General features: G+C 35.5%; 1 protein-coding gene and 1 long non-coding RNA gene across 5 annotated transcripts in view; both read right to left on the reverse strand.

The window, feature by feature from the left end:
* LOC114880709 (pyruvate dehydrogenase (acetyl-transferring) kinase, mitochondrial) overlaps positions 1-12,255 on the reverse strand; it is a 29,856-nt gene that overhangs the window by 11,149 nt on the left and 6,452 nt on the right. The gene's annotated exons all lie outside the window — the stretch shown is intronic.
* LOC123988499 lies at positions 2,072-2,756 on the reverse strand. 2 transcript variants are annotated; one of them, XR_006830115.1, is made up of 4 exons: positions 2,667-2,756; positions 2,495-2,570; positions 2,179-2,393; positions 2,072-2,111 (listed from the first exon to the last, which is right to left on the reverse strand). It is a non-coding gene; the product is annotated as an uncharacterized LOC123988499 (long non-coding RNA). The 2 variants fall into 2 exon arrangements; XR_006830114.1 differs by having other exon boundaries at positions 2,088-2,393.

Consider the following 12,255-nt stretch of genomic DNA (forward strand, 5'->3'; position numbering starts at 1 on the left):
ATTATTATAATTTAAATCAATAGATATTTCAATTTTGTAAAGATAGATTTGTGTTAGTTAAGATTCTATGCAGTGTTACAATCGACCACCCGTTAGGGACAGTGGTAATGCTTCCTCCGGTCTCAATTTTTTATTAATAATTTGGATATTACTTGACATAAAGCGAAACCGTTGTAACTCAATAATGTCAAATAACTATGTAAGGTTTCAGTATATACATTTCTGTTATAAGTGTAATAGCATTTGCGTAATTCAAAGTCAAATTTCGTCCCCGATTTCCCCTATCACGTTTCGTTTAGAGACAATCATACTTCCTAGCCATTTTTGAACGGGTTATAAACGATCAAGTGAAAATATTCATTTCGGACGAAGGGAATTTATCTGTCCTCATAAAGAACGTTCCAAGTCATTAGAGAACATATGTTTTTTTGGCTGTAGTTCCGAATATGACCGGTCGCCGATCAAGATGAAATTTTGAGGGGAAGGGGAGAGGGGACCCCAAATGTAAAGTGGTATCTTCGGCTTCCTATTAGTTTCCGAAATATTAATTAAAAACTTTCGTACAATACATAGAATTTTTCCTATACAGACGCAACTAACACTACCGTCTTCGCTGTAGCAACCGTCATCGTCAAGTGTCGAACAGTCGTTCACACCATAGCGATATCGGCTTCCGTTTCTATAGGGTGTTCTGTGTAAAATCCATTTTTTTAGTTACATTACGTTATGTTTTATATTTTATTACTAATTCTCAAGGAATTAAACACATTTGATTTATACGTAGGTTAGGTTAGGCCAGATAAATTTCCGGCAACGCTACAACACTCGTCGTATCTCCAAAGTTTTGAATAGGACACCTTATAGATAGACAGGTTGGAACCCCCGCTGTGTCAACGGCTGTTCGACACTCGTCGATGTCAGCTTACTCTAACGAAGACGGTTAGTTAGTTACGTCTGTATAGGAAAAATTCTATGTATTGTACGAAAGTTTTTAATTAATATCTCGGAAACTAATAGGAAGCCGAAGATAACACTTTATATTTGGGGTCCCCTCCTCCCTCCCCCCACCACCTCAAAATTTCATCTTGATCGGCGACTGGGCGTATTCGGAACTTCATCCGTTTTTTTTGCAATATTCTATTCTGTAGGTTCGATATAGGTCAAAGACGAAGGTACACCTACAAACTTATGGCGTTCTCTGTTTTTCATACCCCCACCATACATTCTGATTGTGGTAGGCACGACCCTGGTTAGATTGATACCATTTTATCAGCCCTCCTGGGATGTACAGTGTGTTTACGTTGGCCTTACTTCAACATGCTAGCACTTTCGACGTCCGATTAAATGATTTTCAGTCGATCGATAGGGAGATACAATTTTATGAAAAATTTTCTTGGGAAACAAAAATCTACGTGAATTAATTTAATCTCTGACATATTGAAATGACCAGATGTAGCAAATTAGAAAGATAAATTTATATAGTGTATTATCAAGTTTGTTCTGAGTGGAATGTGTTAGGGGTTGATATTGGGGACGTGTGAGTACCCGATATTACGGGCTCGGGTTGGGATCAGGCCCTCCAAACTCACGTATTTAATGCTGTAACTAAAATTAGTGTTACGCCTCACTACCAGGATCGCTGGTGTCGCTACAAACACATATAAATGATATCGGTGAGGTACACACACAAGCACATGGTCCCTACATACGTGTGCATGGTCTTACTTATTCAAAACTTTGAAAAATAAAAATAAAGGAAAGGAAAATATTACAACAATATATGTATAGTAATGGAAATATATTAAATTTTTCCTAAAATATAATAAATATATATATATCAATAATAATATACAATAACATGCAATCGAAAATCACGTTCTCCACTCCTCTGGTGCAGTCAGGTTTAACTATAACAACAAAATTATATAATATTATACATACACTTCATGTAAAAAGTATTATTATATATGCTTAGTGTATTAATACCATGTTAATGGTTTTATACATATATTGTATATGTAAACTGAACACTTACAATTTTCCTCTTTTTCTTCTTTTCATTTGCATGCAGGTGTCTTGTTGCTCTATTTTAATAGAGGTAGTCTCTGACACTGTAATAAATATTTTCATTAACAATTATTTACATATGCTATAAAAAGTATACATAAGAGTAATTACCAAGTAAGTTCAGTGTTGGAACTGCTGATGTTGTTAATCTTTTCCTCATGAAGTATTTTTCTTTAAAGTATCTACTACAGATCACTCAAAATTTCTTTGGGTTGTCACATACTTCCACCCACTGTGCCATCCTCTTCTTTCTCTCTAAGGGGAAGGAGAACATCCTGCTGTTTTCGTTAATACACCCTCTGATGATGCATAGTTTCTTCCTCTTTCTTTAAAGATACATTTTAATAATTAAAATTAAATATATTACTAAAATAGCAATGTAAACAGTTATGTTTTCAGTAACAATTTTAAAACATTCTGTACTTACTTAATTTCTAGCTTCTCCTCCTGTTACTGCATCTCTTCAGCAGAAGTTATTGACAAACCTAAACACCTAGAAAAAACTTTAAAAAATATCTTTTTCAATAATCATAATAGTCATAATAATAATAGCAATAGTAATAATAATAGTAATAATTATAATAACGGAATTCACGAACCTGGAAATTCAATCACCTACGCTGCCACCATCACACCATGTGCAACCATGTGCGCCATATTTCTTTTGTCTCTTTAAATTTTGAAACAATTGAAAACCGCGGCGACAAATTTCGCGGGAACATGACGTCACGATATCTTTAGTTGTGTGTTAAAATCAGTGATACAAGCTATGCATGTAGAGAAGTGACATCAGCGCCTCCTGGTAGTGAGGCGTAAACCTAAAATTTGCATCAAAATCACAAGAGTGGAGCTTGGAGGGCCTGGTTGGGATTCAATACATGCGTGCAGTCGGATAGCCCGATTATTTCGGGTTAGGTCGGATAAAGTCGGGTAGGTTCGGACGAGTTCCCGCGCTCCGCGACCCAACTCTCATGTAGGTACTTGTTAATGCTTGCAATAAGCATGTTCAAAATCTATTTTGTATAAAATGAACATACAGGTGACATGGAATGAAATTCATTTCAAATAAATTCGTTACAAGTATTATTTTCCACATAAAAATTATCTTATTCCAAAATTCCACATAAAACAGATTTTGCACATGCTTATTGCAAGTATTTACAAGTACAGGTAGCCCTCCTATAACACGGTAGATAGGTTCCTAGAAAATGCCGTGTTGTGTGAAATCGTGTTATATGAGACCCAGTCCTAATACAAAAAGGAGGGTTACGTTCCGAGAACTTATTAAAAATAAACATTGTTTTTTTTTAAATTCTATATAAGCAACTTAATTTTTATTAAAAATATAACACAAAATGAAAAAAAACACAAAAAATATTATTTTCATTTAATGTATCCTTAATTTATTAAAATTCTTCCTCGTCACTACTTATAATGAGACGGCAAATCTCGCTGCGGATGGCGTATAAACTGTGCATGACGCTTTCCGCTATAACATCGGAATAGAGTTATAAATGAGTAAATTATAATTTATTTATATGTTTTCATGTAAAGGCACTATAGTTCATTATTCCTTCCCGTTATTATTATTAAGTAATTTAGTTATTAAATATGTTAAACAAAAATCATGTTATCCAGTACTGTAGAAGTGCAGTGTTGTACAAAGATTTTCTCAATTTTCTTATCGTGTTAGAGCGAAACAGTGCTATAGGTTGCAGTGCTATACGAGGGTTCCCGCAATTTATCCTATCGTGTTAGAACGAAACCGTGTTATAGGATGCCGTGTTGTAGGAGGGTTACTTGTACATAAGAATTAGGCCGCGATCCGCGGCCCGCAGGAGCTCGTCCGAATCTGCCCGACTTTATCCGACCTGACCCGAAACAGTTGGGCTACCCAATTGCACGTATGTATCGGACACCCGCCCGAGCCCGCCCGATGTTTTCCGAACTGACCCGAATAGTCGGGCCGCACATCACTAGTTGGTAAGGGATTGAAGAGACCCCAATATCGATCATTCTTCTTTCGATTTGCGAAATACAATAAAATTACCTTACACCTTATTACGTGTCGTCAGTAAAACGTTCACGAATCAATAAGCATCGTCGGTAAAACGTGGCTACTGACCTAGTTAACACAACTGTCGTTAAACGATATTGGTAATTGAACATGCAGTTCTCCCGTAATAGTTCAGACGATTTTCTTCGACTTGTCAAGCGCAACGAAGCATGCTAACGATAAGTTTTACTGGTGAATAACTTGTAATTACAATAATTAAGTTCCTTTTTTGTTAACAACTTTATTGTATAATTGTTCCAAAACAAACAACTCAATTATTAGCCTTCGCCGACGTATATATATGTACTACATACGGGTGTTAATTACATGGTTAGTCATTCAAGAGCAATACGGAAATAACCGATTCCTATCCTGTCACGTGTTACCAGTTAAATAACAATTTTAATCAGTCTCGAGTACATCATTCGACATAAAGTTTATTTTCAAAGCAATTGATTATGTCATGTAAGCTGTTGCAATAAAATTGGTCATTCGTTTTCAATTTCAAGTGTGTTATCTACTATCAAGCTATCAACTAAGAACTTTGAATTTTACAAGTTTATAAAAATCATCACGTGCTTTAATTCCATTTCATTGCATCAGAAAGAAATATCTGTAAGCAAGCTTACGTTGATCATCGCGAAAGCAGGCATGTAAAATATGACCACATTTGCGTCATTGTCGATAACTCGATCCCATTGCTTAATTGGATTAAATTTATCCTGTGTCAACCTCGAGTCCGACAATTTTCATGGACAAACAGTGGTACGTTTACCCGATGCTATAGATACTATCAGGGCCGGCGCGTTTGAAAGGCCCCGCGGTTGAAACTAATAAAAAATTATCTTCAGTGATCAATAAGCCAAGACCGATTTACATCTCTGGCTATTCTTTCAATAGAAAGCGAAGTAGCAAACTCAATCAATTTTGATGTAAACAACGATTTTGCGGCGAAAAAAGCGAGAAAAATTATGTAATATTCATTTTACAAAAAATATATGTAACATTCTTTCTGCTTATAATAAATAATTCCTTATTGTGAAATTTAAGTATACGATTTGAATGTGTATTCCGTCTCCACAAAATTTTTGAACCAGGCCCCGCAAAAGGTCACGCCGGCCCTGGATACTATCATAGATAAATGAAATTGAAATATTTCAACAGCTTTTCCACCGAGCAGAAATTACATTTTCTTTAAACAAGATGGATAGATGAACAGCTGATCCATTGCCAGGTGTAATCGATTTACAGCAATAAATTGCCGTGAAATTACGATTTTCTGCGATGGAAGTCAGCTGTGCACCTAGATCGAATTACCAGTTTGCATCCAAGTCTACGCGTTTGTAGGTGAACCATGAAATTGCTATCTTCGATGACTTATATTTTCCAATTACCTCTTTTACAAATTAAGTTACCGACACAAGGGTTCAATCGAGATAATGGAAAATATCTACGTTCCTTTAACGTTTTATATTCGATAAACACGGGTCGAATAATATATTTAGAAGATTATTCGTAAGTCAAGTAATCTCTCTCATTCGCAAGAGCGTTCACAGAGCCATTTGCTTTCTGTAAAAATGATAAACAAGTTTGATAACCGTGTGTTTTTTCTCTTATCCATTATCTCCTCTCGTCGCGATGTGTACCTTGGTACGGCCCACAATATTGCAATATTTTTTCTATAATCTCGTACGAAATCCAGACAGAAGTAAACAAAATCTGCCAAACAACGAGATAGTGTTTGAAACAAAAAAAGCTCGGAAATTGCGAAGTCTAACGATATATTAAATTTTATTGAATTGATAGCAGGACGATAATAAAAAGGGAGGGTAGACGAGAATAATTGACAGAACGTTGCGAAATTAGATCGATTGATGCGTATTCTGAAAGCGAGGAAACAAAGGGAAACAGAAGTGTTCGTGATAACACAATGAAAAAGCGACGCAATTGTTTACGTATCTGGGAGACGTGACGAGCCTCCAAGCGGTTTGGACTTTGACCGAATGTGTCGTATTTCTGTGTGGGTATGAACGCGTAATCGTCTAAATGGATTCCCGCTACCGACACCGAAATAGGTTTTTATTCACGGTGCACAGTCCTCGAGGCTGATCTGCCAAGAATTCGTGACGACTGTTCGGGAAGGTCAGAAAATGCGACGAATTGCAGTGAACTGTAATGAATTACAGAAACCTCACTGACCTTTGATTCCTTTTTTCTTTTCAATACTTCATCATCTTTTCCTCCCACACTCTTGTGGATATTGATTTACAAGATAGAGGAAAAGGTATAAATACGAGAAATAGGGTAGAAATATGAGATACCAAGGACATTTTTAATCCTTAGTTGGCACTGCCGGATATGAAACGACCTCAGCTAATTCAGCTTTTTTTTCTTTTTGGCTAAAATTCGTCCCTTCAACCCTCCAAATAAATAACTTTTTTGAAACCACGACTTTTGTACCATTCTTTCCCTTAAAATGTTCAATCTTAAGAGTGTCCAGTTAAAATTTTAGCTCTTTATATGAAAATTTGAAAAAGTTATGAATTTTTTGTGAAAACTCATTTTTTCGATTTTTCTGTTATAACAACTTTCAATGATTATCTAGGAATTTGATCAAATTAAAATAATGAATAGCTTCTTCGCAGGAAATATTTTAGTGGTTGGAGTCATAATCGTCCTAGTGTGCCAGCCATACTATTCTGTGCCAGGTAAGGGTTAACAATGATTGAATATCAAGTATTACGACGTGTAAAATAATCTTCTATAACAATTATTCTCGATAGGTATCATTGCTTTGTTTAATAAACATCTTAACTTTTAGTAATAAAGAGTTTCTACACGTGCTTCTTAAAGTGAAAACTTTAGTTTATTTTGTGAGTTAAAAAAAGTAAAACAGGGTATATTATAGTATAATAATCATAGTATTAATATATCAAAGGATATTTGAAGTATTTGTATTTTGATTATGAAAAATCATAATAGATAGTGAAACGACAAATTGTTAGAAATATGAGATATACTTGATTCGTGGCAATATGGGACAGTCTTATGTCATTACATTTTTTAATTTATTACTAAATAATAAAATGAACATATGAACATATAAAATGTGCATATTTTGCAGTAAAAGATTTTCTGAAGATCGTAAAGGCAAATTGTAGATTTAATGACTATCATACCATTTATGAACAAAAGAAAATAAACGCTTCGTTTAATTGTGGTTGTCTTATTATATTTGACATTCTGTTATGTCTAATTCATCATCATTATTAATGTTTTACCTTAGTTTTATAAATTTATTTCTCTCAAAAGTTCACTGTCTCATATACTACCCGAATTCCTATTAGTCTGAATTTTCCATCATTTAGAAAAAGGGGAAAAAACATCAGTTTCGTAAGATCTATAATATCTGCATTTTCTATGTTTGATTTTTCTATTTATGACTATTCTGAGCCTCTTTACGTAGAAAATAACAATGTGGAAACATTTCAAGCTTCTATAAATAGTAAGCTGTAAGAAGTAGGTGATCAATACACTGTTTCCTTGAATGATTATTAATTAATAATAAGAGCTGCTCAATTGCTCGTCGTTTTGTATTCAATAATTTTCGGTAATTTCCTGCTTCATTGTTATGTGTAGGCGTTTAGTGGAGGGAGAGATAGGGTTTCGTCTCTCCGGACGCCTTTAGTTCGGGCTAGGGACCGCTAGGTGGCGGCGAGATGATCGGCAACAGTGTTCTCGCAAGCGGTTGCCCGGCATGCAATTCAAATATACATATACAGGGTGATCCTCTCGCTAGTGGACTCAAAGGAAGTGCCGCCACAATAGCATAAAGTGGCCCAAGTCCTTTTTCTGTCATCGACACTTTTTCACGGACACAGTATGCACCCCCGTCGAGAAAAGGGCTTGGGTCCATTCATAATGGTGTGGCGGCATTTCCTTTGAGTCCACTGGCGAGAGGATCACCCTGTAGAAGTTCCGAATTGCGGTATGATAGGTGTCTGGGGCAGGAGGACCACAAAGGTGCCGTTCGGGGCCTTGCAGCCAACCCGTCCTCCTCGGGGAGTGGTCCGGGCACCGGATATTCCGGTGGCAAACAGGGCTATAGCTGTGGGCGTGATGAAGCCGCCTGGTGGGTGTAGTTTCTAACCTACTCAGATTAGTTTGTTAAAGTGGAAGCGTCCTAGACCAAAATTCTTTACACGCCGACAATGAGTCAAGTGTTGTTGGGCCCTCCGTACTCGCTGACCTTATCTGGCGCCACTTGGTTGAGAGGGTGGCTGCTGGGAGATGGATATAATAGCGCTATCGCACCCTTAAACACCGCCGGTATAAGAGCAAATTTGGGAACGGCAGAGCGGGTTATAAGCCCCACAAGCATCCTTTATACAATGATCTGTGTGGGGCAGGGATCGTCTTTTTCCTCCCCTCTCCTACATATGTGAAGATAATTCTTCACTGTAATTTTCACCTTTCGAATTTGTCGTATATATTAAACTAATACACCAGCGTATAAAAAAGGTTAATGAACGAGGTGCAATGAAGTTCAGAGGAACTATATAATTAGCGATAAGAAAAAACGTAATAACTGTTTGCTCGACAGTAATAAAGCGTTAAAACATAAAACTACGACCTGACCTCGTATCGCCTCTTTGATTATCGGTATTCATTTGATTGAAAAGCAGGTAACGAACACGGTGAATTTCATAATGAAGCTTTTGACCTAGTCGAGGGTGAATAAGTCTGTAATTAGTAGCTTTGATCCGCGAGTAGTCAGTCAGATTCTAATCGCACAGGAGATGCATTCGTCAAATTTATTAACACTTCGATAACAAATGGTTTCTGTAATTCTACAAGTCAGGAATAATGACGTATCTTTTAGCATAGAATTATAGACAGAGTTCCCGACGTTTCTTTTATCGTCAATCGGTGTGAATCGATTAGCGCTTTTAGTTTTATTTACGTCTGGGAGACTAAAACCTTGTGATATAAGGAGACAAGCATTAATTCACCGAAATTACAAAACAATAGAGAAACATAAATCTTCAGAAGCTTGATGAAACAGCGGTACATTATTTTTCAGATCTTTTAGGGATTATGTCTGACTTTAAGCAGAAAAACAATATTTTGATTCTCTCGAGTATGTTTTTGCAAAATCGGTTGCTGTAAAAAGAGACTGGTTTCATCGTAAATATCGCGGGAAACGTTACGTAAGCTGTACAAATTTGCAAACTGCACGTGACCGAAGAGAATTATCATCAACAGCATCGGCTGTAAAGTCTAAATGGAACAATAAGAGAGAAACGAAAGGGTACGTCTCGTAAATTTCTCTAAAAGCTCGTTCACATGGAAAATCGTGTTTCCATCGAAAGGTCGGGGATCAAACGACGATCGATAAATCCCGAGAGAATCAGCAACGAAATTAGAAAGCACGACGTGCTTTCTGAAATCGGGAAAACGATAGGGACCATAAATTGGATTCGATAACTATCTGCCTTTAGCCACGTTCAATCAATTCTCTTCGATGAACCAAGGTCTTTTATCTTCGACTAAAAATTACCACGATATTGTTATTTTTATATGTGCAACGTTGCTGACCTCTTTATTATTGATTGTACTACTTCGGATAAATCGAAACTAAGTAAATAAACCATGAAATCGTCATTCAATTGAATGTTTGAATAATCACTCTTTACTATTTCATAATGGCTACTTCCTATTCGTCTCTATTATAAAGCTGTTAGATTGAAACATTCTCTTATAAATAGTTTTTTCCTGAAAGTATGAGTCAGTACATTAACGGTGCAATAAAATTCGTAAACATAAAGGGAACGTCATATTTCTGGCTTCCTATTATAACAATAAAAAAAATTTATATGATTTAAAATTATCGTAGTTAGTTATCGGTTAAATAAAAAATCAACCTCGTGCAGAAGAACTCAATTACTATTTGATAATTTGAGGAATATGTTTGGTAAATAAAAAAAAAAAAAAACGAAAATTAAATTGCAATTATAAATAATATTAGCCTACTCTAGTGATTATCGATTAATGAAGCGAAATTCGCAAATTACCTTTTAACCCTTTGAGTGCTAAATAGTACTATAGGCTTAAACGTACCGTATGTACGAAATAAAAATTAAGTTAATAACATTTATCATTTTTTTTAAATTTCATTTCGATTTTCAATTTATTTCTTCATTTTTAAAAAAATTATTTTATCACATTAAGGACGAATATCTGCGTCCACAGCACCGATACCTTTGATCTGGCGCATATGTACGTCCATAGCAGTCAAAGGGTTAACATACTTTCATAAAACAAATGTAAGTAATTGCAAGTATACGATTAGGAACATTTCCGAACTCAGGTTCTGTATTCATATAACCTAAATTGACTACAAGAAACCGATTAAAGTTGGTCTCAGATCTGGATGTCTTACCGTGTTTGAGATATCGCGGTAAGAAAGTGTACAATTTTGGGACTACGTATGCGCTATTCGATACTGCGCATACACGGAACCTAACCTAACCTTACCACGACATCTCGAAAACGGTAAGACATCCAGCTCTGAAACCAACTTTAATCGGTTTCTTGTAGTCAATTTAGGTTATATACAGAACTTGAGTTCTTAAGGGGGGACATACAATTGGAAGCCATAAATTTGCAAGGTTTTGCGGAATTTTTTTGAACAGGAAGAAATAGTCGTACATTTTTGAAACTTTTGCATCTATTAGCATGTATATTAAGGAAGAAAATCATATTTTTTTAAATGTTTAGTTTTTCAAAATGGCCGTCTTATTGATATGATAGTCGAACAGGTCCGCGCGGGAGATGGAGATCGGCGTGACGTGTAGCGCACGTTCTATCCTTGTGAAACATTGGAAACAGAAATAACTTGTTACTTATACCCATAGTTTCTAATTGAACCTAAATACAATTTGAAAAATTGCGAATTGGAAGATTTACATGCGTTTGGAAAAAATGTTCATTTTTTAGAGGTTTTCTTGTGTAGTTTTTCAATATTTTTTGCAATAAAAAAGTACTTTTTACACAAACAATTAGGTTTAGCGACAAGGTAATAGTGTTCTGAAGCTGTGATAAAAATTTCAGAAAGTTCGGTTGAATTGTTTTTGAGTTACATTTCCCGCCAATTCTAAAAATCATGTTTCGAGAAAAACGCGTTTAAAGTTTTGCTTGGCCTCAGCAATGCTCAAGAGGCGTGTCACGCTCAGAGGCTATAGCTTCAAAAATACTTTGAATTTCTTTTTCAAATTTTGGGATGATATTCTTGACAAATTGAACTAACAATTTATGCAAAAAAAAAAATTTTGCATTTTTTGAAAGTTCTAATTGTATGTCTCCCCTTAATTTGGGGGGGATTCGGAAACACAGCTGGAACATTTCACAATGGAACATCTAAAAGAAAAAAAAGAAATAAACTGTTCAGCAAATAATTTTAATGAAAAACAAAGAAATATTTGCTATGAAGTGAATGTGTTCTATTTTGTGAAATGCTTCTGGAATTATCAGTGAAACAGATCTCCATCGGTATTAGAAAGTGTATATTCAAGTTTCAGAAATGATCAGATCAAAGAGAAGTTTGGGAATGTGTTGCCTTCTAGAAGCAGCTATACATACTACATATTCACGTTTGCTTTTCAAACAGCTTTGTCGAAAGGATTATGAATTATTCATGATTTCCAGCGATCTTGCAAGCAATACAAAATTTTATTGAACGAAATTCGACTTGTTCGTGGAACAAAGTAACTCGACACTATTGTAATTAATACTAGAGGAAGTATAGTTCCTGTTGATGCGTGTATCAATTATTCTACGTCGTTGGATCAATAAAAAGAAGAAAAATATATTCTTTCCTCGCAAATTTGATTCATCGACGACGTAAAAACTCGACCAGACAGCGACTCATTATCAGACTTGAAGAACTTACTCGAGACATTTCATTCGACCAAGCGTGGGAGAGAAATAACATCACCTCTCGATTCTTTTATCAATATTTCCTGCCTCGTTTATCGCTTTTTTAATCAAGATATGACTCAGCTGTTGATCCAAAAATTTGGACCATTATTCTGTAATAATTTTGGAAACAGATTGAACGAAATTAAATTGCC

The sequence above is a fragment of the Osmia bicornis genome, chromosome 14 (assembly GCF_907164935.1).
Source record: "Osmia bicornis bicornis chromosome 14, iOsmBic2.1, whole genome shotgun sequence".
Classification (NCBI taxonomy): Eukaryota; Metazoa; Arthropoda; class Insecta; order Hymenoptera; family Megachilidae; genus Osmia; species Osmia bicornis.